Here is a 25,257-nt window from a genome sequence, read left to right as displayed (position 1 = left end):
ACAATTACAACGTGGCGTTCCCTTCCTTGAAAAACAATAACCAACCGCCATTCGGACAATAACCACGTGCAACCCTTCGCCTCGAAGGCAAGAATTTCCACGGTTTAGACGCTTCCTCCGACGAGACTTGTGCTTTTTCCCACGTAATAGTACGGGCGGCTCTGGCTCCTGTTTTTAGCCCGGTTTATTGGCCGGATGTCCAGTCGTTCAATGCCTGGGAATGAATCACGTATAGTATAGCACCGGCCCCTTTGACTACACGTCGGTTGGCGTTTAGATTTTTCACGGTCGCGTAACATCCTGGAAAGCTAAAATTCCGGAGCGATGCAATCAGCCACGTACAATCGAATTTTCGAATTAGATTATCCTTCTATAGTGTTACTGATTTCGAAGAACGTCAGAGATAGGTAGACTTCGATTCCTCTCGATGTCAGTTAATGAAACACAATCGAAGTTCGTTGCTACCAATGTAATTCCAGTTGCATGTTTTTATCAGGAGCGTAGTATATATATTACAATGAAACGTGTTAAAAGTTGCACTTTGTAGTTCGAATATAAATAGTAGGTAAGTAGTAGAACGAACAGAGTCAAAAATATCTTAAATATGGTGAATTTAGGACGACTGTACTTCTGTATATAACCTTTTAGAGAAACAGCAAACAATAGGATAAAATATGGATCAATAGGGGTAAGTTTTAGAGCGATTGCACTTTAGTATTTTCTTACTCGGAATTTGCTATTTTATTGAATCGAGCGTGCAACATTGATCGTTTTCTTTAAAATAATAAACTTTACCTCTAGATCTCCGCTATGTTTTTAGCTGTGATAAAAGGATTCATATTGAATCGTGTACTGTTTTAAATCTTACGACCAAATCGACTAATCTCACTCAACAAAAGGCACAAGTTACTTTCGTCATTGTTACGAGAATGTGAGCACACCGTGGTGCACTGGATATAAATTGCACTAATCATTATAACCTAAATGCCTCCCTAGCCAGGGTTAATTTCATTTCAAACGGTGCTCGCCATTGTGGAGCGGAATTCCAATTAAATTATACCATGTGGTAATGTTCAGTTTAGGACGATGTACGATGTAAAATAAGTTTCGAATATGTTCCTTCGTACAATACCGATTTACATTTAACAAGCGTATCAAATTTTACAAACTAAATTGAAAATATCGTATTACCGTATAAAGTGTACACCACGTACTAGGCAATGAATAGTTAAGAACGTAAAGATTGTTCGACACGATTGGAACGAACGTAGTCGTATCAAAAATAAAGGACGAGACTTCGAAGGGTAAACGAACTCGGTTTCGAAAAATAGTCTTTTTGTAAATGGAACTCGATCACGTGACGCGTTGACATTTCTCTCCTAAGTGTCAGAATTCGAAGGATCGTTACTTTGCAACATACCAGAACCGAACACCGTGTAATTTTACCATGATTGGCGTTCAAACTTTTTGTATCCGCACGATATTTCGAAAAGTTCATACAAATCAGAAACGCATCCCGTGCAGCGGCGTGCGTGCATCGCCCTGAGCGCCTGCATCCTCACGCAACGATGGAAGCAATTAAGCCGAAGGCACGACGCGAACTTCTGGTTGACGATCGAATAACGACAACAGATGCCTCCGGTATTAACCCTTTGCGGTCCACGCTGTATTTCGTAGCAGCCGGTTCGCGCTAATTTCGTCAGCCGTTGATCCCGTACCGTTTACTTTGCTAAGTATTTTCGAGTTTACTGACCCAACAACACACTACTTCTGATTTCTATCCGATAGAATTTCAAACTTGAAGAAAATTATTTTTCCACTTCGCGACTTGCAATTTTTCGTAAACGCGGATACTGGACAGTTGTTTGTAATTGAAGTTTCATCGTCACGTTGGAATATAATCCTAGTCGAATCGATCAAGGAATATCATTGCGGCGTCGAAGTACCGAAATTTTTTTTACTTTCTTCGATTCGTCGGCTCGAACAATATTGGAATATTTTTTTTACGATTGCGTAAAAAAATGATTAACCACCTCAGAAATAAAATTACTTTTTCTACAGATGGCTCGAGAGATACGTACCTGGTCCGTTATTCTCGTTGGTTCGAGCTCTACCTTAATTGGCCTATGTGCAAAGTGGGCGCAGAAGCGACGCAAGATTATAAGTAATGCAAAAATGTTGCAAGGCAGCAACGTCGGTCACGATTGCTGGAAAAAATTTCCGTGTTGAAATCTCATTAGTTTCTCATTATCATCGGCGTGTGTTCGTGTTCCGCTGACGGTAATACGCATGTTCAAAGCTCTGGAAACCGGAGACCTTCTCGGGTATCCTTTAAATTCACAATTCAAGGTACAGAGAACCATTCGCACCGAGTGTTCGATGCAGTTTCCAGCTGTGACGCTCGAAGCATCTTCGTTGTCCAAAAAAAAAACCGCGATTATATTAATGCAAGTCCCTATTAGAGTCCAATAGCTCCGATGAAAAAATAATTCTCCGCGTCTCGCGTGCAATTAAGGTTGGTCCAGACATCGGTGCTAACATCGTCCTGCTGGTAATCATTATTAACCATTTGCGATCCTACGTCCAGTGTCTCGACATCGCGTTTCGAACGCAATAGCTATTATTCTAAGAATATTCTCCCCGGGGTAATAATTGTACACACTTTGCGCATACTTTGTACGTATATATTTGTAATTTCGCGTTAACAGAGACAACGTAAGAGCTGCGATATTTCAGTTACACGAGTCTTGAAAAAAGGTGCTTAATTTCAATTATCTTGGCTCGAGTGTCGAGTAACTTCGTCCTGCGCGTCACGACACATCCTGAAAGTCCACAACCTTCGACCCAACATTCCTGCACTCTACTCGTTGGTACCTATCGCTAAAGTAAAGGGTGTCCCAATCATCACCGGTCGATTTACTTTTCGAGTAAAACTTCAACGATTTAAGTAATCTCGATATTTGTTCTTTTATTTAAAAGTACACACTTGGGAGTTAATAACGGTACAAGATATCTTTCAAACGGTCGCCTCGGAATTTTTTCACAGACACCGATTTTTTCCCAAAATTTTCCACGACGTTTTCGCACGATCTCGATTTTTCGTAATACGCTTGAATAATTTTCACGCGTTCTTTCACCGCGTGCTTCTCCACGATTAATTTCCCGTCTATCTAGATGCCAAATGTCAAGTTTCAGGGCAATCGGTTCGACGTTTGAAAAACAGCGCGAAATTTAAAGCGACCGGTGACGATTGGGACACCCCGTGTTCAATTGTAATACCTCGCAAACTTGCGTCGTGGCTTCGACTCTTACTTCCCGTACACAGATAACTCACGAGTTTGTAAATTTTTGTTTAAAACGTAAGTTTCTTCTATCTTCTCCCGTTCCCCGACTTAATTTCAATTACGTTTCCAGCGTGCAGGAGAAACTCATTCCTTGACACCAGCGGAATGTATAATTTCCACGCCGATGTGCGCGCAACGTATCGTAAAAGGTTTTCTAAAAAACCCTCAAAAGGCGCCTCAAAGGCAAACCCCCCGCAATTTATCTGTCGTAAAGCAACTTTGTAATGACCGGGACACGTGCATGGCCCGCGCGCACTCCCGTGTAACGGTTAAAAGCAATTAAGCTTCCTTTCATCTCGAAAGGCCGCGGTAGCTCGCGAGGTGCAATTTCGCCCGGTTGGACAAATAATTGACGGTGAACAACGACCGGAGCAAAACGACAGACGACTCCCAGGAAGTAGGGAGACAAATTGGACGGTGCTGGACCCTGACAGATAGAGCGTAACGAAACACGAAAATGCCAGACGGCCGAGTTAAGCGCAACATTGTGATACGAGAACCATCATTGGCAATGATAAATATTTGCGGCCATTGTACGCGCCGCGAATACTCGCTCGTTGGAATTTTAACGAGACGAATGAACAGGGGAACAGTGGCTTAAGCGAGCCGGATATTAATCAAAACATTTATACTTGGCGTTCCAGTGACGGTTCAGCACCGGATTCGCGAAATCTGGAGCAGTCGAGAACACTGCGACGTAACTGGACGCTGTTTCTTTAAATATATTTGAAGAGGGGAGGTGAAGGTGTACCGTGACAGCGGACGCAAGCTTTACGTCGCTAACCAACTTTTTCTAGATGCGTCGATAACCGGGTATTCGTTCCTGGTTGGATAAATTAAACGCGTAACGATTTCCTTTCTACGCTTTCCCTTTAATTATCTTTTAACCTTTTTGTTTTTTTACTGTCCGACAAATGCAATTCGAACGACAAATAACGATGAAATTGTCAAGTGGAAAGTCTTCGTCGTGGAAGAATTACAGTTTTCTAGCCATCGAGTATGGGTTTAATAATGGGAGATGATATTAGAAATTCAGCATAAAATAATAAATACATCGACGAATTATCGAATACTTCAATTTTTTACAGTTCGAACGAATATCGAGGACTTTCTCGAGCCCAGGGAATAACTGGCGTTAAGAATAATACGCATGCGTACCGAACACGTAGGCGTGGCTAATACGCGGTCAACCCCACCCGCGTTCCTCCCACCGGTCGTTTCCCCAACGACGCACAGTACATTCCGCGCGATAACAGTTGAATTTGAACGGTCGGTGTTTTCGTCGGTGTTTTCTCATCGTCGGGGGGTTAAAGCTACTCAGGGGACCGGATCTTCGGGCGCAAGGAGCAAAACCACTCCTGCCGAATGTCCCGGGGAGATTCCGTGTCAACCGACATAATTACTTTTGCGCGGAGCTACATTAATGGGGGCCGCGCGCAATCCGAGGTTTTATTGCTTGTTCGGCAGGTGGACGGCCACTCCCGAGCCGAATGGCTTCCGTTGGACTATTCCCGCGGCGATTAGCCGTTGAATCGGCGCGGCCGATCCGATACAAAGAACGCGAAGCGATCGCGAGCCGCCTGCTGCAAATTGCCCGCCGCCGTGAGACGCGGATCCTCTCCGGGACGAAACGAGCGGCCGTAACGTTTGCGCTGAAAACTTCGTCGCCCAGAGCCTGTCTCGCGATCGCAGCCTGTACTTTGGGCCACGCTGCGTCGCCCGGTTCCTGGAATCGTTGCCCGATAAGTATTTCCTCCTTTTCGACGCGGAGCAATCACGTATGTATGTAGGAATACGCTCGGCATGGCCACGAATACATTAAAGGTAGCTTCGTTTCTCTGTTTTTTCTTTTTTTCGCGTTGAAAGTAGGCGATCATCGCGACTCTTTTAATCGGGGAATCTATAAGGTTTTCCAAAATGGGGAATATGTAATTTAACAAAATGTTTACACACTTTAAAGAATCGCGTTTCGCCAAAAGAAACGAAATGACTTTCCGAATAACCTAATATTTTAACGCCAGAAGTATCAAAGAGGTCGATACGACTCGTTTTAAACTTATTTGTGAAATTACTCGATTATCAACGGTGTCTTGATAAAATTTGGGAAAAATTTTGGGAAAAATTTGGAAGATATCTTACTCTATGATTAACTCCCAAGTTTGTTCTTTTAAATAAAAGAAAAATTATCAAAATTGCTCAAACCGTTTGAGTTTTATTCGAAAAGTAAATCGACCGGTGATAATTGGGACACTCTTTAGCGTTAATCTTTAAACGACCACATGGATTCTTTTACATAGAATTCTACGCGGTATCTATAATTTACATCAACGAAAAAATCACCAAGAAATGATCCGATACAAACAGAAATACGTTCACCGTGTATTCCTAGTGTTGAACCTTTCGTGACGACCCAACTGATCGTCGGTATGTCATCGATGAACGAATGGTGTCATTACTGTACGCGTAATCAATGTCTTGCGTTTTTCGAGCTCCCCTACGCTCCTGTACTAATTATGCTCGACATTCTGTGGACACCGGATATAGCCGGCATTAGTCACTCTGCATTATTTTGCGGATGCCGGATATAGCCGGCGTTAGCCACTGTGCATAGTTTTGTGGTTGCCGGATATAACCGGAGCTAGCTTCTGTGAATCACTTTGTGGATGCCGGATATAACTGACGCTAGCTACTGTGAATCATTTCGTAGATGTCGAATATAGAAGGCGCTAGACCCAAAAGGGTTAAGTTTGACCATTTCTCGAACATTTTTGCTAATCTAACGAGTAAAAATGTATCTCAACGAGTAACAATTGATAGTAATTGTTCGATCGAAGAAACGATAGGTTCTTTTTGTTCGTGGTCCCTTTTCGAATAAAATTTTACCCTAGAGGTAACAAACCCAGGATTCGTACGCGATAGGAAGCGTGAAGGGGTTAATCTTTCACTGACGCAACATCGCGTGCAGAGTGATATCGTTATTAATGCAAATCGTGAAACGTAAAACGCGCGATAACTGGCGACGTTGCACGCGATAAATAATGCCCCTTTTCGGTGGACGTTCGCGATTGTTAATTCCTGACTGTTTTCTGCGTTGCATTCGGAGCGAAATATTACTTCTCGACATCGATTAACGTTACATGTCATTCGTTTCGTTATCTGCTTTTCGCTGGTCGACGTGGCCATGAATTCTGATTTTCTCGAACACTGGTACAATAATCGTTGTTAATGGGAATCTCGAATCGCGAAACGCGCGATAACCGTTAATGTTGTATTTGATAAATAATGCTTCGTTTGGAGGACGTTCGCGATTGTTAATACTCGGCGGTTTTCTACGTTACATTTGAAGCGAAAAATAATATATTTACCTCGGTACACGTTACTCTGTTCGAAAAACTCGTGGAATCGACGAATCGCTCTTCGAATGATTGTCGACGTGCTCGATATCGGTTCAGGAACGGTGGGTTCAATTTTAAAGTAAAAACTTAACCCGGTAGATTCCATTTTGCTTCGATGGAAGCTCAGATGAGTCCGGATAGAATCATGAGACCACTCCGATCTTGAATCCGAGCTACCGGCTTTATCTACTAACCGAGACGTTACTTACGAAACAATCTATACGCTACTCGATGGATAAAAACACGTACTTTCGACACTAGAATAGTGTACAGGAATTCTACGTAAATAGTGTACAAGGCCCGGTGACTCTTTTTCGCGAAATCGTTCGATTTCGATCGATCGATTCGCAGACCGATCTTGTCGTAAAGAGGAAAGTGTTTTCGTTTGGAGGCAAGGGACGGTTACGCGATGTTTCGTAATTCGATATTTATTATTGCATTCCGTTTGTGTAACGCGGTCGTTACACGAGGCCAGCTGGTATCCCCGTGGATGGGTATTAATCGTCCACGACCATTTGAAGCAGCGAAATCGCTGCAGGGATGAGCGCGACTCTCACCGATAAACGTTATTTCGCTCGTACCGCTCACGTTGGCCATCCTCTTCGATGAATTATGGGACTTTTTCGCGACGAACGTATCGATGAACCGTTACGCGAACGCAGAGATTTGTGTTTTGGTCACCGTGTGGTCGTTTCGTCGACCGACGAGTCAATTATCGTTACAATCGACGCTGGAAACTAGATCGGGACGCGATCGAGGCTATCGTTGCTCGCGTGTGCGATTCAGGGACTTGTACCGAAATGTGAGATACCGGTACTGTACAGGTATTTCTCTGTTTTATTTAAATCTCCCTCGTAGAAACCGAAATACAGAAATACCGGTATAAAGTCGTACCGATTTATGAAAATACCTGTATCGGGGATTTATACCGAAATTTAAAGTACCGGTATTATACAGGTATCGTTCAGTTACACTTGTGTAATCTTTATAGGAACCCATCCCGCTAAATGCATCACTCCTGTATAAAATGCTACCTTCCTCTATAAAATTCTAAACTTGTTCGTGTCTAAGAAACTCAACTGTCCCTCGATTCTGAGATCTTCGCGGAACGATCTCCAGTCGAACAGGAGCGTCGAAAGACCTCTGAAGGAACCGTTGCCGACCATTCGCCGTAAGAACGCGAAACGAGGAACGCGTACTTGTAAAATTATCCGAACGTTGAACAACCAACCGAGAAGAACGTCGAGAACCGTTAGAACGTGAGGCGAACGACATCGAATAATAATTGTCCGTCTCTCGATCGGTAAATCGTGCTTCTCGATCGGTTCGTACGGTCGGTGTTCCTCGTTGGTGCGTGTCCCGTGCGCCATCTTGTTGCGTCTCGATAACGAGGAGGTCCGCGTCGCCACGGTTCGCGTCCTGCCGCGATCGATGCTTCGTCGCAATCAACACGAACACCCTCCTACGTGGTCACTCCTATCGATATCGCGGTCGATGGTAATGCGAACGAAAAGACCCGGTGAAACGCGAGCCGCAGATAAAGCACTCGGTGCCGGTGGAATCGCTCGTTCAGCCCCTCGCAATTAACCTTACCAGAGATAGTCGTAATCAGCGTCACGATTCCTCGCGCGGTTCAACGACACCCGCCCGCTTCTACAACTTTATTTCGAATGCAAGGTATTCGCGCGTCATTAATTATCCCCGATCGGACAACGAAAAAACGAGGTTACACAATTTAAAAGCCGCCTCGAGTGAGATAAAGCACGGTGGCCGAGGGTACAGAGAGGGTAAAGAGAGAGAGAAAGAGAGGGAGAGCTCGCAGTACCGGGGCAACGTCGTGGCCCCTGCCCAGCACGTTTCTCTGAACGATAAAAGTAACGTTGATTGCTGCGCCTCCGGAGCAACGCGGCACAATGCGATTTCAATTTTATTGTGCCAGCTGCGCCGGATAACCGCCGAAGGCGCTCGTAACTCACCGCGGTGTCTTTTAAGCTGTCTTCACGGGTGAAACTGTGTCAAATCGCCGGAATGGACCCTACCGGATTCGCGCTCGGATCGAATGCCTCGAACCGCGGCCTGATATAGAGGTAACGACGCTGATAGCGGGACGAAACCTCCGGCGAATATTTTGCCGGAAGTCGCTCACCGAGTGGGGGTAATACGGAGATGATTCTTTCACGTTGCACAGGTGTTCCGTACGACGGACAGAAATAAAAATCCGAAGACTATAAATCAGAAATTCTTGTTCCACGTTACGTAAGGACGTTACAATCTACGTAATGTGTTCCCGCGTTGATGGGTTCCCGCAGTTTTTTCATACCGGGAGAATCCTTTTATCAAATGTATCGACCCAGGTGTTAAAATCGAGGGTGAAATTTATTCGCTGAATGTACGGGGGGTTAATCGAGTATTAAATTTTATTAAATATATCGACCCGGTTGTTAAAATTGAACGTAAAAATTTATTGAACGTACAGTGTGAAATTGGGTCGTACGTAAAGTGATTTCCTTTTCCGAAATGGAGAATACATAATTCGATAAAATGTTTATACGCTCTGAAAAAATCGTATTTCATTTTCACCGAAAAGAAAAAGAAAAAACGAAACGACTTTCCGAACAACCGAATACAACGAGAAAACTTATCTACCGTTTGAAATAACTTTCTCCTCCCGTGATCGACCAATTTACGAAAAAAGAAACACGCAGGCAGTTCGTATCGTAAAAATGACAAGGCAGGGTTTAAACGCGAGGCAACGTTCCAAATGTACCGCACTCTGGGTCGTTTGAATAAAAGGGAGCGCGTACAGGGTATAAATCACGGCATCGCCTTATTACGTTACGAACCGCGTAACATCTCCCGCCAGGAATCCGACAAGCGTGTCGTCCCGAGTCACGCGTCCACGTAGTCTATCTCGTTATTTCAACCGAACGGGTTAACAACGTAGCGATTACGCGTGCCTGTATCCCCGTGTACGCGCCGAAGGTAACACGCGACGAAGAACCGGAGTCCTCCGTAACATGGATCTCGAGAGCCCGGAGTCACGAATAGTTGCTCGAGGAGACGTACGTTCGTCCCGACGTGGCATTTTTCCACCGGTACGGACATTGATCGTTCGTGAAACAGGCTCGGGGCATGAAATACGCGTCTGCCTTCGAGTACTTTGAATCGCGGTACGCATTCCACCGAGGCAACTTCTTTCGCGACGCGTCGACGATATCACGACGCTCCAAGATTCTCCAAGATTCTCCAAGATGCTCCCGGCACCGAGTACGAAGCGATTCCCGATTCCCGGCCCGACTCGCTCGAACTCTCGAGGCGGCACGCGTCCTCCCTGCGAACCCGTGCACCGCGATCGTGAAATAAATTCCACGCGGAGAAACGGTGGACGATCACCGGGACGGTGTCCCGTACGATAACGAGCAACGATAACAATAATAAAATCTGTGTGTGCGCGTGCGTGTGTGTGATCCGCGGGGCGTGCGATGATATTTCTTTACGCGTGGTTCTCGTGTTTCGAAACTGGCAGCCCGTTGAACGAGTTCCAGCGGTAAACGGGGACACTTTTTCGCGGCTCGGTCTCGTTACTTTATCGACGAGATAAATATCGTCGGCCGTTACAACGATACCTTTAACCGCTTCCCACGCGATAGATTAATCGATGACAATTAAGAGCGATAATCAGTGTGTTCCGTGGGTCTCGTTATCGTCCTGGTAACCGCTCGAACCGATAATTTCCGCGCGTAAATCCTGGCCGACCGGTCCTCGAGATTCAGAATTCCCTTCGCTCGTACGTGCTCGAGTTTCTTGCCGCCTCCCTCGGTTCATAATTCCCCTGAATCACCGGTTGCCTTCTAGTTCGACCTAAACGATTATCGATCGTGCACCCTCGCGAGGATCGCGCGGACGGTAAAAAGCGGTCGCTGCGATTCACTCGCGCTCTGCCAAGATCGGGAGCTGCCAGGTTAAACGCGTGCACGCATCGGTACTGGATACCTTTTTTTAGCGATCCTCGGGGGAGAAACGATTTCCAGGATCAAGAGAGAGCGATCAAGAGAGAGAGAGAGAGAGAGAGAGAGAGAGACGTGGATTCTCGGAGGGTTTCCGAGTTTGAATTTCGTTCGTTGAATCGAGCGCGCGAAATAATTCCCGGCACCTGAATTAATTTCACCGCGCTGCTTGTTCGAAATGAACGTGTTTCTACGTTGTTGGGATCTTAGAGGATGCGTGCAAGATGTTTGCTTTAAGATTGTGGTATCCGACGGTGATTGGTACATCTAATATTTGAACAGGATATTTTATCGGTGCAATAGAGGAGAAGGATAACGAATGGGGTAAAGAAACTTAACACTAGCGGTGAAAAGTAAAAACGAAAAGGAAAGATACAAGAACGAAGAAACGAGTACAAAGCAGTGCAATTACAATTACGATAGTTTTGAAATATGTGTCGTGTAAGTAGAAACGATACCATTAAGTGTGATATATCTAGTATAAGTGTACTTTTTTACGTTTGAACGTACGTACATAAGTTTTTATAACGAAGTTTCATATATATTGTGCGATAAGGTAACTAATAATAAAAATAACCAGGAATAAAGTCAACGATAAAATATAATGATTATTATACAAGTGATATAAGATGTATAGTATTATTTAAATGTAGGTTCTCTCTTTAAGATATTCGTTGTACTTTAATCGTAAAATACAACGGGGTAGTTAATAATTACTAAGAATTTTAAAAATCATCCTAACTGCGATATTTCAAATTGCCAACAGTATTCCAAATAGACTGTAGGGTAATTAGGGACAGATTCTACGTAGATGTTTATTGCACTATTCTGTTAGATTTTGTTCCACAATTGGGTTTCCCTCGGACAGTCGAAGGTGTTCTCGACGTTGTCCTCCGAAGTCAACAATGCTTCCGAACAAAGTCCATACTTTTTTCTTCGTAAAATAAATCTTCCGCATCTTCGTGCAGTAAACGTGTGTCGATATCGATGTTGCATTATAAATCGATTGGTCCGATCTCTGTAAGAAATATTCCTGGGTGATCCTCGAGTGTCGAAATATTTCTCTCTCGATGAAAATTCTCCTCGCCTCGACCTCCGAGCAAGTTTGCGAGCGGATCGCTCGAAACGCAAGCTCGCGGTGGACGAAAACCACTCTGCAAACAAATTCTCCATTAACACCCGTGCCCGAAGATAAAGCGCAAAGTCCATTAGCGTCGAAGGATTGGAACTTCCGGTAGATATCGAGTACTAATTAAAGCATAGACCTCGAGTGCAGGTCCTGTCGACGAGGATCGCCGTGTCGGTGGCATAAAACTCGTCGAACGGCATTGTGCAGGGGCGTTTAGGGCAGTGTGAATTTCTCAAAGGATTGACGAGTCCTGGCGGCACCCTTCAGATCCCGCCGATCCTGGATAACGCTGCCAAAGGAATTAAGAACCCGTAAAATGGTGCAACGGGCAATAAATGCCTTTTCGCCAGCTGCCTGCTGCACCTCCCTCCCTCCCCATCCCCACACCCCCCTCACTCTCTTTCTCGCTTCTGTCCGCCTCTTTCTTATCCGGGATTTAAGAACTGCATTTACCTGGGTTACATCACCGTAACTTTCATCATTTTTGAGTACGCACGCGAGGCTCGCGGGAATAAAGCAAACAGGAACCGTTCGAGAGAACGCCCCTGGATAATTGGAAGAGGAGATCGTTACCGCGTGCTCGACGAAACGAACGTTTCTTGGTCAAATTTCTGGACCAGAACGATCCGCGAGCAATCGTGGACCGTTCTTCGAAAGGAACCTCGAGAAATCGTAAAAACCTCGCGTTTCCGTCGCGTCGAAAAAGGGAAGTACGTAAGAAGACCAAGGGAGAAGGGAGAAACTATTCGCATTAGAATTATTTCTTCTTTTCTTTTTTTCTTTCACTCTTTCTTTTTTTCTTTATTCGTTTATTCATTCACGGGTAATAAAACCATTGATTCGCAAAGAGAAATCAATATACTGCGTAAATTGAAAGAAAAAAGAAAAACGAGAGAATACGAAGAGGAAGGACAACGGAAGGAAAAAGTTTCGGAGAATATCGGATACGAACGTTACGCGAAGAAGATGACTCTTTGGAATTTATTTTCGATTAAAGACAACGAAGGATAGAGATAAGAGAATCGGTAGAAAGGGAAGAAAAAGATAAAATTGGTCGTTTCTCACTCTTCTCACCTTTCTTTCGTCCATCGAGTACCGCTACTTTAATTAAAATTATGCGAATTATTTTACGTCACGGTCCGCGTATTCGCGCCTTTATCGCGCGTTGCAAACCGATCGTTGACGATTACACGCTACACGAGCGGATAATTATGCGAAAATTGTTTCCAGAGACTTCCCCGCTTATTTGTTATTAACGTCCGACGGAACTTTCCCAACGGTCCGCGTGCACGTAATTTTTCGCGTTCGCGTTCCGGAATGATTAAGCTGTAAATTAAAAACTTTGAATGGGTTTCACCGCGCGCGCCGCGGTACACGTTTGCAATTCCAAGCAAAACGAGGGAGGTTTCTCCCGGTAATTGCGATTCAACGTTTGCCAGCTTTCGCCGTCGAATAAACTCACGAAGTGACGAAACAAAAATTCACGGGTTGCACGGACTCGCGCGAGGTAATTTCAGGGCGAAAGTTCGCAAAAAACTGGCATGAATTAGTTAGCACGAGTCGTCAGCTGGATTAACTCGCCGCGGCGAAGTGTCCCGCGGATAACTGCAATTCATCAAAAAACGGCTGCGGTTCTCTCGCAAAAACGAATTTCATTTAATGCGTAATGACACTTCGCCGCCTGTGAGCTTTTTCAACGCGCTCGCGATTAAACCGCCCCGCTGAAAAACAGTTCGAACGAGTCAGTGGGCGCGCAATGCATCGGAACGGGTGCACTCACTTTTTCTCATGTGTTTCTGTAAATATCGATCGTTAATATACGATGTAAATACTTCGCAACCATTCTTGTTAACAGAAATTTCATTAATGTAATATACTAAATTCGCAGCCAATTAGCTCGGTACTACCCGCGAACGAAAAATTATTGTTCGTCGCGAGCAATACCGATTACCAGGTCTCACCGCGTGGAGGTTGCTGCGAGCGGAGACCCGGAGAGAGATAGATGGAATCAATGTTCCATCGATCTCCCTCGATACGCGGTACAAACGAAATTACTAAACCGCAGAGATGGAAGGAATCAATGTTCCTTCGATCTCCTGGTTTAGTTCTACCGAGCAATTACATTGTGGAAAAATGAGGCAAAATTGAGAACGCGACGCGAACCGTGAAGTTGGTCCTACTAGGTCTATCCCGTATCCCCTCGCTGGGCCCGATTCAAGAGGAAACGAACGACGCCATCCACTCCCCTAGAGGAGTGCCCCGTTTCTCCATCTTTACGACGAGAGGGTCTTATTTTGGAGGCTTTCGCAGGGACCAGCAAAAATGCCTGCTCCTGTGCTCGCAACATGCCCCCTCTGGAAGCGGACACACCGGAGAACACGGCGATAGACCGTTCGGACCAGCTACACGGCCGGTCACTTGCTTATGCAACAAGCAGTGGTGACCGGGCTGAGGAACGAGGAAGCGAGCAAAAATAAGCTAAAGATTCGATAATTACTCGGCAGAGCACAAATGTTCGTACATAGTGGCCTTAAAACTAACTTAGTCTATACTTAACATTAACAGTCCCGCGGAGAAAGCAATCCATCCACTTCGTCCTCTTCGTTCTTCGTTTTCTGATACATCTACCTAAGAGAGCTATATTGTACTTATAGAGTGACCATTCAGAAACAAAGAAAATAAACGAAGTAATGACAAAAAAATAAATATAGAAAAACAAGTTGAAATTAAAATCAGAGAACAAATAAAATAAATTAAACAAAGGAAAAAGCTGAAAAAAAGGATCGAGAAAGTGGTCGCCAGTACTGACCACCGCCTATCGGCAGTCAGTACCGGTTACCAAAAGGTGGTTCCCCCCTCCCTTCAATGTACCTAAAACGAAGAGATCCGTCCACTTCGGAGGCTCCCCATGGAATGAAATTTAAGAAAACCGCCGACTCCTTATATACCCACCACAAGGTCACTTGTTGTTACTTCGATTGTCTTTGTTCGATCTAACCGAATATTTCAAGAAATTGATAGCTTTTAAGTCATTATTTATACTAGGACATTATTAATAATTGTTTAAACTGTGGTCCAACGACCATTGTTAATAGATACGATAAATAAACATCAAGATATTGCGAAATCTGCGAAGGCGAACAATTTCGGCGTATGTTTGTTCATTTCCATGATTGTTATTAACATTTACGCATGTTTCTAATATTGATCGAACAATGTGCATCTTATTTATGTACTACAAATAATTACGTAAGCCATAGAAAATGATTTTGATCGAGTTTCGAAATATAAACGTGTTTCGTAAAGTATTAAAGCGTGGAAAGTAATAATTGTTTATTTTGTACATTCATTTAACATTTGTTTAATTCTTATAATTTATACAATAGGCGTAGAAGTTGTATTTCTTACTTAAAAGCGTCGAAATTCAATTAATCGCTTTTCTAGATAGAAAAATCATCGTGATGAATACTTGTGAATCGATAATCGATACGTGTAGCCTTGACAATGTCAGTTGGATCTCAGCGAAAAATTCCTTCGCGAACAAAGAATATTTCAACGAAATGATATTTTAAGCTATTATTTATGCTAGGACATTGTTAATAATTGTTTAACCTATAGTCCTACGACGGTTGTTAATAAATATGATAAATAAACATCGAGATATTACGAAATCTGCGCAGACGAACGGTTTCTGTGAATGTTTGTTCATTTCCGCGATTGTTACAAACATTTACGCATGTTCCCAATATTCATCGAACAATGTGCATCTTATTTATGCATTACAAGTGATTAACTAACTTATAGTAATTGATTCTGATCGAGATTCGAGGGGAAAGCTGGTTTTTGATACGTTTCTTAAAATTTACAAGCATAGAAAGTAACAATTGTTTACTAGACACACTAATTTAACATCTATTTTATTCCGATAAAGGGCACAATACGTGGAAAAGTTCTAATTTCTACATTACATTTTTTTTAGTAAGAATTGTGTTTCCTTTGTACAGAGATAGGCAAATTGGAAATTCGAAGATAGATCCCTCTGCAGGTGCTCACAACGATAAAGTTAATGTTTAGCAAAGTAATTGATTATATTTTGTCTCCGTTCTTCAACACGTGCCATGATTACGTCTACTGCCCAAATCACAAGAATTAAACAATTATTCAATCGATGTATCCAATGGAGTCCAATAAATAATGCATAGTCATTTTTTACGCAGACAAAAGCTTTTAACATGAGAACTTTGGTATCAGGAGAACATGATATGCGAGAGGAGGTTCCCTTATTTCGCGGATTCTCAGAAATGACGTCAAATTCGAAGAATATCCGCGAATTAACATTTTGCGGGACTTTCGCATTAATTTCATAAATTTTGCCAAACTTTTCGTCAATTTCGAGACTATGGTATCAGGAGAACATGATGTGCAAGGAGGTATTCTTATTCGGCGGATTCTTAGGAATGACGTCAAATTCCAAGAATTTCCGCGAATTGATATTTTGCGGGATTTTCGACTTAATTTCATAAATTTTGCCAAACTTTTCGTCAATTTCGAGACTTTGGTATCAGGAGAACATGACGTGCAAGGAGGTATTCTTATTCCGCGGATTCTCAGAAATGACGTCAAATTCCAAGAATTTCCGCGAATTGATATTTTGCCGGACTTTCGAATGAAATTCTGAACTTTTGCTAAAATTTTCACCGACTTCGAGACTTTGGTATCAGGAGAACATGACGTGCAAGGAGGTATTCTTATTCCGCGGATTCTCAGAAATGACGTCAAATTCCAAGAATTTCCGCGAATTGAGATTATGCTGGAATATCGAACGAAATTCTGAACTTTTGCTAAAATTTTCACCGACTTCGAGACTTTGGTATCAGGAGAACATGACGTGCAAGGAGGTATTCTTATTCCACGGATTCTCAGAAATGACGTCAAATTCCAAGAATTTCCGCTAATTGAGACTTTGCGGGAATTTCGAATGAAATTCTGAACTTTTGCTAAAATTTTCACCGACTTCGAGACTTTGGTATCAGGAGAACATGACGTGCAAGGAGGCATTCTTATTCCGCGGATTCTCAAAAATGACGTCAAATTCCAGGAATTTCCGCGAATTGAAATTTTGTTGGATTTTCGAACGAATTTCTGAACTTTTTCTAAGATTTTCACCGATTTCGAGACTTTGGTATCAGGAACACATGATAGCCGAGGAGGTATTCTTATTTTGCGAATTCTCAGAAGTGACGTCAAATACATGTAATTTCCGCGAATTAATGTTTTGCAGGACATTCGAACGAATTTCTGAACTTTTGCTACAATTTTTTCGCGATTTTGGGATTTTCGTATTATGAGAGTATGATAATCAAGGACGTATTTCTTTTTCTGACTCTTGGAAGTGACATGATTCAATTATTCTTAAAGTAATACATAGGAATGCAGGTAAGGGTGAGGAAGGGTGTAATTAAAAAACACAAACTACTCTGAATATATTTGGTTTATTCAATATAACATACATAATGTTTCCAATTACAATTATATTCCTACTTTTGTTATCATATTCCTGCTATGTTACAGTATACAATTTATTCTTGTATATTAAGTAACTGGTCTATGTACACGCTATAAAACATAGAAAGTAATAATTGTTTATTCGATACGTCAAAGTTGATAAAAGCTATTCGAAATTCGCAGCCATTAGCTCGGTATTACCCGCGACCTAGAACCATAAGTTCGTCGCGAGTAATACCGATTACCAGGTCACACCACGTGGAGGTTGCTGCGAGCGGAGACCCGGAGAGAGATAGATGGAATCAAAGTTCCATCGATCTCCCTCGATACGCGGTACAAACGAAATTACTAAACCGCAGAGATGGAAGGAATCAATGTTCCTTCGATCTCCTGGTTTAGTTCTGCCGAGCAATTACATCGAAGAATAAAACGAGACAAAACTGGGAATACGCGACGCGAACCGTGTAGTTGATCCTACTAGGTCGATCCCGTTTCCCCTTAGTGGACCCGATTGTCAAGGAAATGCACGACGCCCGTCCACTCCGTGGAGTGCCCCGTTTCTCCCAACTCCGCGTCAGGAGCCACGCAGAGCGTGGACCTGACTCACGGAGGATGACGAAGAGAGGGTCTTGTGGCACAGGGGCTTCCGCAGGGACCGATGCGAACACCTGCCCCTGCGTTCGCAGCATGTTCTCTCAAAGCGAACCCACCAGAAGCGACGGCGATCGACCGTTCGGTCCACCTACACGGCCGGTCACTTGCTTATGCAACAAGCAGAGGTGGCCGGATTGAGAAACGAGGAAGCGAGCAAAAATAAGCTAATGATTTGATAATTGCTCGGCAGAGCACAAATGTTCGTACATGGTGGCCTTAAAACTAACTTAGTCGAATTAAGCTAAGAATCCTATGGCGGATGCGACGAGGACTCCTCTTCTACCTAAGTGAAACCTAAAGTCAAGGCGTGATAGAAAATAGATATGAAGTTGGTTAGTGATTAAGTACAGTCAAGTAGTAACAAAGAAAATAAACGATGCAGTGAGAAAAGAATAAATATGGCAAAACATGTACAAATTAAAATCAGAAAACAAATGAAAGGAACCAAACAAAGAAAAGAAACAGAAAAAAAAAGAAAGGATTAAGATTATGGTCGCCAGTACTGACCACCGCCTATCAGCGGTCAGTACCGGTTACCAAGAGGGCAATCGGTGTCCAAGCCCGTCCGCGGACGGTTCAGATACGTAAAATGGAGCCATCCGTCCAGCTCGGAACCTCCCCGTGGAATGAAATTTGAGAAAACCGTCGACTCCTTATATACCCACCACAAGGTCACTTGTTGTTACTTCGATTGTCTTTGTTCGATCTAACCGAATATTTCAAGAAATTGATGGCTTTTAAGCCATTATTTATACTAGGACATTATTAATAATTGTTTAAACTGTGGTCCAACGACGATTGTTAATAGATATGATAAATAAACATATTCATATGTTCATTTCCATGATTGTTATTAACATTTACGCATGTTTCTAATATTGATCGAACAATGTGCATCTTATTTATGCACTACAAATAATTACGTAAGCCATAGAAAATGATTTTGATCGAGTTTCGATATATAAACGTGTTTCGTAAGGTATTAAAGCGTGGAAAGTAATAATTGTTTATTTGGTACATTCATTTAACATTTGTTTAATTCTTATAATTTACACAATAGGCGTAGAAGTTGTATTTCTTACTTAAAAGCGTCGAAATTCAATTAATCGCTTTTCTAGATAGAAAAATCGTCGTGATGAACACTTGTGAATCGATAATCGATACGTGTAGCCTTGACAATGTCAGTTGGATCTCAGCGAAAAATTCCTTCGCGAACAAAGAATATTTCAACGAAATGATGTTTTAAGCTATTATTTATGCTAGGACATTGTTAATAATTGTTTAACCTATAGTTCTGCGACGGTTGTTAATAAATATGATAAATAAACATCGAGATATTACGAAATCTGCGCAGACGAACGGTTTCTGTGAATGTTTATTCATTGCCGCGATTGTTACTATCATTTACGCATGTTGCCAATATTAATCGAACAGTGTGCATCTTATTTATACATTACAAGTAATTAAGTAACTTATAGAATTTGATTTTGATCGAGATTCGAAGTAGAAACGTGTTTCGTAAAGTTTTAAAACATAGAAAGTAATAATCGTCAATTTGGTACATTCATTTAACATTTGTTTAATTCTCACGATTTATAGAATAGGCATAGAAGTTGTATTTTTTACTTAAAAGAGCCGAAATTCAATTAATCGCTTTTCTAGATGGAAAAATCATCGTGATTAAAACTTGTGAATCGATAATCGATATGTTGATGTTGTTGTCGATGACCGCGGAACGTATCATGTTCTCCTGCTACCAATGTCCGAAAATCAGCGAAAATTTTCGCAAAAGTTCCGAATTTCATTGGAAAATTGCCCAAATTCTCAATTCGCGGACATTCTTGGAATTTGCCATAAGTTTTCAAGATTCAACGATGTTGGAATACCTCGTCGGATAAAATACGAATCTTTTTCTTTGACAAGAGTGCTTAGATCGCATCTCGTTCACATTTCTCGTGATTCGAGATACGAAAGGGGCATTATTTTCGAAGAAGAAATTTCTCCTCGAAATGTTTCGAAGCGAAGCAAACCGTGGGCTTTAACAAGGTGTAACCGGTGGCTTCTGTAATATTCGATGAAAGTCCATTTCGCGATGTAAACGGTCGACCGAAAACGCTCCGTTTCCCGCATTTCCATAGTTTCGTTCGTAGCTTGGTGTAACGAACCGCGTACCGCAATTTCCCAAGTTACCAAATTGCTATCAGAGGCAGCGCGCGACTCGACGTTCGTCGAAAACAAAATTACTTTCCTGGGACGGAAACGGTTACGTCCGTGGGCAACGGAATCGTCCCAACCCCTCCGGCGTGGACCCGCAGCACCCTGATTCCGCCTAGATTAAATTACACGGGAACCGGAGGGGGCGACGCTAGCGAAAGAATCATTGGGCGGAGGGAAGATGGAGGTAGAACGAGGAAAGCCGGGCTAATTAATTGCACGGAGAGGAAGGAGACAGGATGACATGCGGGAGCCTGGAAGTGGACGCACGGTAGCTCGTTAAATTTTAGGGGCGTGTAGATCGAAAACCCCCGTACACTTACGCTTAAACGAGCACAGCTTGCTGGCGGTAGGTACGGAGGAGCCTGATTGAAATCTATCAGCGAGCGCCTAATTTAATTAGGTGTGTTGCTCGTGGCGAGGGAATCGTACGCTCGAGAGGCCTGTTTGAGTGCTTCCGTGTCGGTTGATAATTGCCGTCGATGGCTGGCTGCCTCGATTCTCGAAAAAAAGAAACGACGATCGATCGTACTTAGAAACTATTGGCGATTCCCTCTTCCGAAATGGCGACTCTCCGATCGAGATGTTTTTGTGATAATATTGAATGCACGCGTTGCGGACAGTTTTGTTATAGATTTCATATGGAAAGACGAATAAGTGTATTAAATCTGGAAAGAGAGTTCGAAAATTAATACAATTGATTCATCGAGTATTCTAAACTTTGTAAGTTTGAAAATTGATGCAAAGGGTTTCGGGAAGAGTACAAAATATAGCGAAGAGTGTAACGAAGAATTAAGTATACAGTAAAGAGTACGATAAGGAATTAGAAATATAGCAAAGAGTATAATAAAGAATTAAAAATACAGTGAAGATTGTAACAAAGAGTTGAAGATGTAGCAGGAAATGTAGTGAAGAATCGAAGACATAGCGGGAAATATATGTAAAGAATTAAGGATACGGCATAAAGTACAGCGCGGAATTAAAAATATATATCAAAGAGGATGGTACGGCGATATTTTTGAAACTCCTTGAAATTTAGCAATAATTATTACGAACATCGGTTCAGCGAATAGTCAGAATTGAAATTCGTAGTAGTCCGTCGGAATGCTGTAATGAACACGTCCCTTGAATTCGATTTACTGGGAACAATATTCAACTACCGTCTTTTCGTAATCCTGACGGTGTAGTCGTTATGTTTCCCACGCGCTCGATTAATCTCAACTGCAAATTGCTGCACCTTGTACGGAATTCCCGCGAAAGTCGTTTCCATCGGTCAAACCAGTCGAATTAGTGTTCGAGGAATTCCAGTCAGCTGATTTCACCGAGGGATGAAACGCGTTCGTTTTACAAATCTCGATTCTTTCGAAGGATTTTAGTTTTCCATTGTTGAACGGTTTCGCGATCGTCCACGACTTCGTACAAGACGATTCAAAAACCGTCTTGCAAGGTGTACACTTGTACACCATACATTTCAACACTAGAACTATCGTAAGGATCAATTTAACCTGGTTTCAAATTTCTTTTCAGAAATTCCTCAATTATTAACGGTGCCTGTCTACAATACATTATTAATTGTTCGGGGACAATTAATAAAATAGACAACTAATAGTATTCGTAAATTAATTTGCCCTTTCCTCGTGTTAGGTAAGAAATCATCTTAACGAACACGAACCACTATAGTTTGGTTTACGAGACACCAAAGGCGTGGAATATACTTTTTAATCGCCTCGTTCAAGCTTCGTTCAACTCGAAGAGAATGATTTTAAACTCCAGTTAGAAATATTTATTTCGTAATCGAACCACGTTTTAATTACTCCGATTCCAGAGTGAAAAGTATCCGAATGAAGGCACAATCGTGTTACAGAAATCAAATTTATCGAATTCTAAAGAATCGAAAGGACGTTTATAGAAACTTTGAAAGCGCAATGTAGACAATTTTACATTCCACGCAAATGTACTTGCTAAAACTTGAAGCCCCGTGTTATATCAGGTTGTTCCTCGAGTGATTTCGTTTTCCAAGATGGAGAGTATATAATTTGATAAAATGTTCATACACTCTAAATAAATCGTGTTCAATTTTCACCAAAAAAAAAAAAAAAAAAACGAAACGACTTCCCGAATAACCTAATAGATCGCTCCCCGAACTTGGTGCAGCGTGTACTTTTCGTTGTCCCATTTGAACACCGATGAAATATTTTCCCTGGCGTTATCGTAGAACGTATCTCGAGCGTTTCGTCGACGATGTCGCCTTTAAAATGTCTACCAGAACCGCTCGCCTGGCTCGAAACGGAGCCACCGTGGAAAGAATTTCCAAGCGAGTCGCGCCTAAACTCGCGATATCCTTCGAAGCGAACCCCGACGAGGATGGCTTGGAAGTCGAAGAAACGGAATCGCAGAAATTTCAAACCCTTTGTTTCAGCGTTCACCCAGTTCGTTATCTCGATCCACGCGGCCATCCGGCTCGTTTATCCCAAGTCGTAAAAGGATAGCAGTAGGGAGAGATCGTGGTTCCGGTTGTGCTCGTTCCCTCCTCGCGTGCACAGAGCTCTCTGGGCATGCAGCCGGTACCGTGTCACACCGAAATCCTTTTCCTCGAGATATGATTCATTGTTATGTGCCCTCGATGGACCACCCAGTGTATCATGCTCTGAAATGCTCGTCGAAGAATCTGAGATCGATACAACGAGGTGCGCCCACGCTCTTTTGCCTTCGCGCGCGCTGATGCACTGTCAGGGGCGGATTGACCCAGTCTACTCGAGAGTCGATATTTTTCTCGCTCGACTCCCCACGAGCAATATTTCAGATCAGCAGAGGTCTCCATAGATTGTCGACTAATTTTCTATCTCAACGTTATCCGTAGAATACTTTTCCCTCAAAATATTCGTATTCTTACATAAACTATTATTTCCGTAACCGTTCATCCTTTTTCGATCAATTTTCTTTCCAATCGTGTAATATTCGTCGATCGAAATATTCTCCACAATTATCCATTTCTTGCCCAGATGTGGAAAGGGAGGGCTTGCATGGATCGCCATTTCTCGACGATAAAAGCTCGTTCGTTTAATCGGAGAGACCTCGATGCTGCGTTAATACATTCGACTTGGAAATCTCCTCGAATTCCGCGAGATGTAGCGTAACTCTCTTACGTGAAAATATCTCGGGAGCGGAAATGGCGAATATTCGAAACGACCCAGCACACTTGTACCTCCGGTCTAGTTTTTCGGGTAAATTCCAACTCCGCGTCGAAATCGCGTACAGAATCGTTCGTGTTGTTCTCTCGTTCCTAATATGTACTTGGTAATTATAATTGGTACTAGAGAGATAAGACTAATAATACGTCTTTATTGCAACGGAGTTACAGTTGTAGATATAGAGATAAATGTACGAGCCGGTTGGACGCAACGGCGAGACACGTTAATTTTAGTACATCACAATTTAAGCGCATTAACTTTCGTATTAATTTTCCACGTTACCGGTTTCATTACGGGTTAATCTAGAATTAAGGCAACCGTACCGCCGCGTGTTTATTTGAACGAAGCGCGCATGCGCGCTATCTATACCGTTCATCGCGGCCAAGTGTTACGATACCTACCGGTTATGCAAGTGCATATTCTTCGTGCTACCGATTGAAAGTTAATTTTGCACGAGTCGGAGCCTCTTCTCCGATCGAACGATTCCAAACGGAGAACGTTACGGTTTCACGGAATATTAATAACCGGATCGATATTGTTCTTCTCTTTCTTTTTTCTTCTTTCTTTTTTCTTTTTGTTCGTTTCTTTAATTACGTCCGTAGCTATCCGCGATCGTAATTATCGGGTAATTCGAATACAACGAAGCGATAGTTTTCCTATTGGTCCGCCCCTGTGCACGATACGCTATAGACCAGCAGGCCCACCTGGGAGCAATCGATACGAAAGATATCGGGATAATCTCACGGCGCCGGCCGAATTAGAGGTCTAGCGAGTCTTTAATTGAACCCCTGAATAATGATCATCGATCCCGTGATAGGACAATCCCGTCACGGGGGCGGCCGTCCTTCGTTTCTACCCGAGTTTTCAGATTACTATCCGACCTACGTCTACCTACATTAACCGTTCGCAGACAGAAATCAATCTGATAGCCGAACTAACGGTCGGGGAACTTATCTCGATGAAACCTTAAATACTGTTTGGATTATTAATTAGCGACTTGGTGCGTAGGTGAAGCCACGATTCCACACGGAACGATATTTCGATTATCGTTCATCCGTTGATCTGATACGTTGCTCGATCAATTTTGTCCTTCGATAAGAAACGGAGTTATTACCTTCGTCGTTTTATTTTTCGAAAGATGGTACTACCGTTTAACGAATATGTGTAAAGTTTCGTGTACACCTGTCGACTCGTTCGTGAAATTTAATGAAAATATTGCACACCTCGAAAATCCAAAGGTAATAAGAAAATTTACCAAAAAATATTCCGAAGAATGATATTCGAGTTAAGGGAGATACTCGTTGCGAAAAATATATAAATTTAAAGACATTTTCGAATCCATTCTCGACCAAACTTCCAACAAGCGATAGTTTCAAAGTGCTCGTAATAATTCTATCGTCCTCTGCACTTTCGAGAGTCGTCGACCTCTCGAATTTGATTCTGAATGTATTAAAATCGAAGCAACGATTTTATCCACGAAGGGATATTCGTTCACGAATAATTCGAAATCGTTGACGAAGCGACCCGGCATGCCATCCGCAGGATTCGAAATTGCGCACAGTAACACCGGTGAACGTCACGATGCAACAGACGCAGAAAGTATTGTTTTTTGTCCCCCTCGCCGATGATTAATCGTACCGCGACGTCTCACCGTGTAGCAAATCTCGTGGCGACCTCTCCTCTCAGCTATCAACTTTCTTTTAATTAAATACCAAGTCGGAGCGCAACGTCGAGGGGTACTGTATGGTATCACCTGGCCCGCGAAATTAATCAACAAAGTGTACAGTTCGCAAAAATAAATCCTTAACGACGAAACAA

This window comes from Ptiloglossa arizonensis, chromosome 12 (genome assembly GCF_051014685.1).
Source record: "Ptiloglossa arizonensis isolate GNS036 chromosome 12, iyPtiAriz1_principal, whole genome shotgun sequence".
Taxonomy (NCBI): domain Eukaryota; kingdom Metazoa; phylum Arthropoda; class Insecta; order Hymenoptera; family Colletidae; genus Ptiloglossa; species Ptiloglossa arizonensis.
This window is presented reverse-complemented; position numbering follows the sequence as displayed.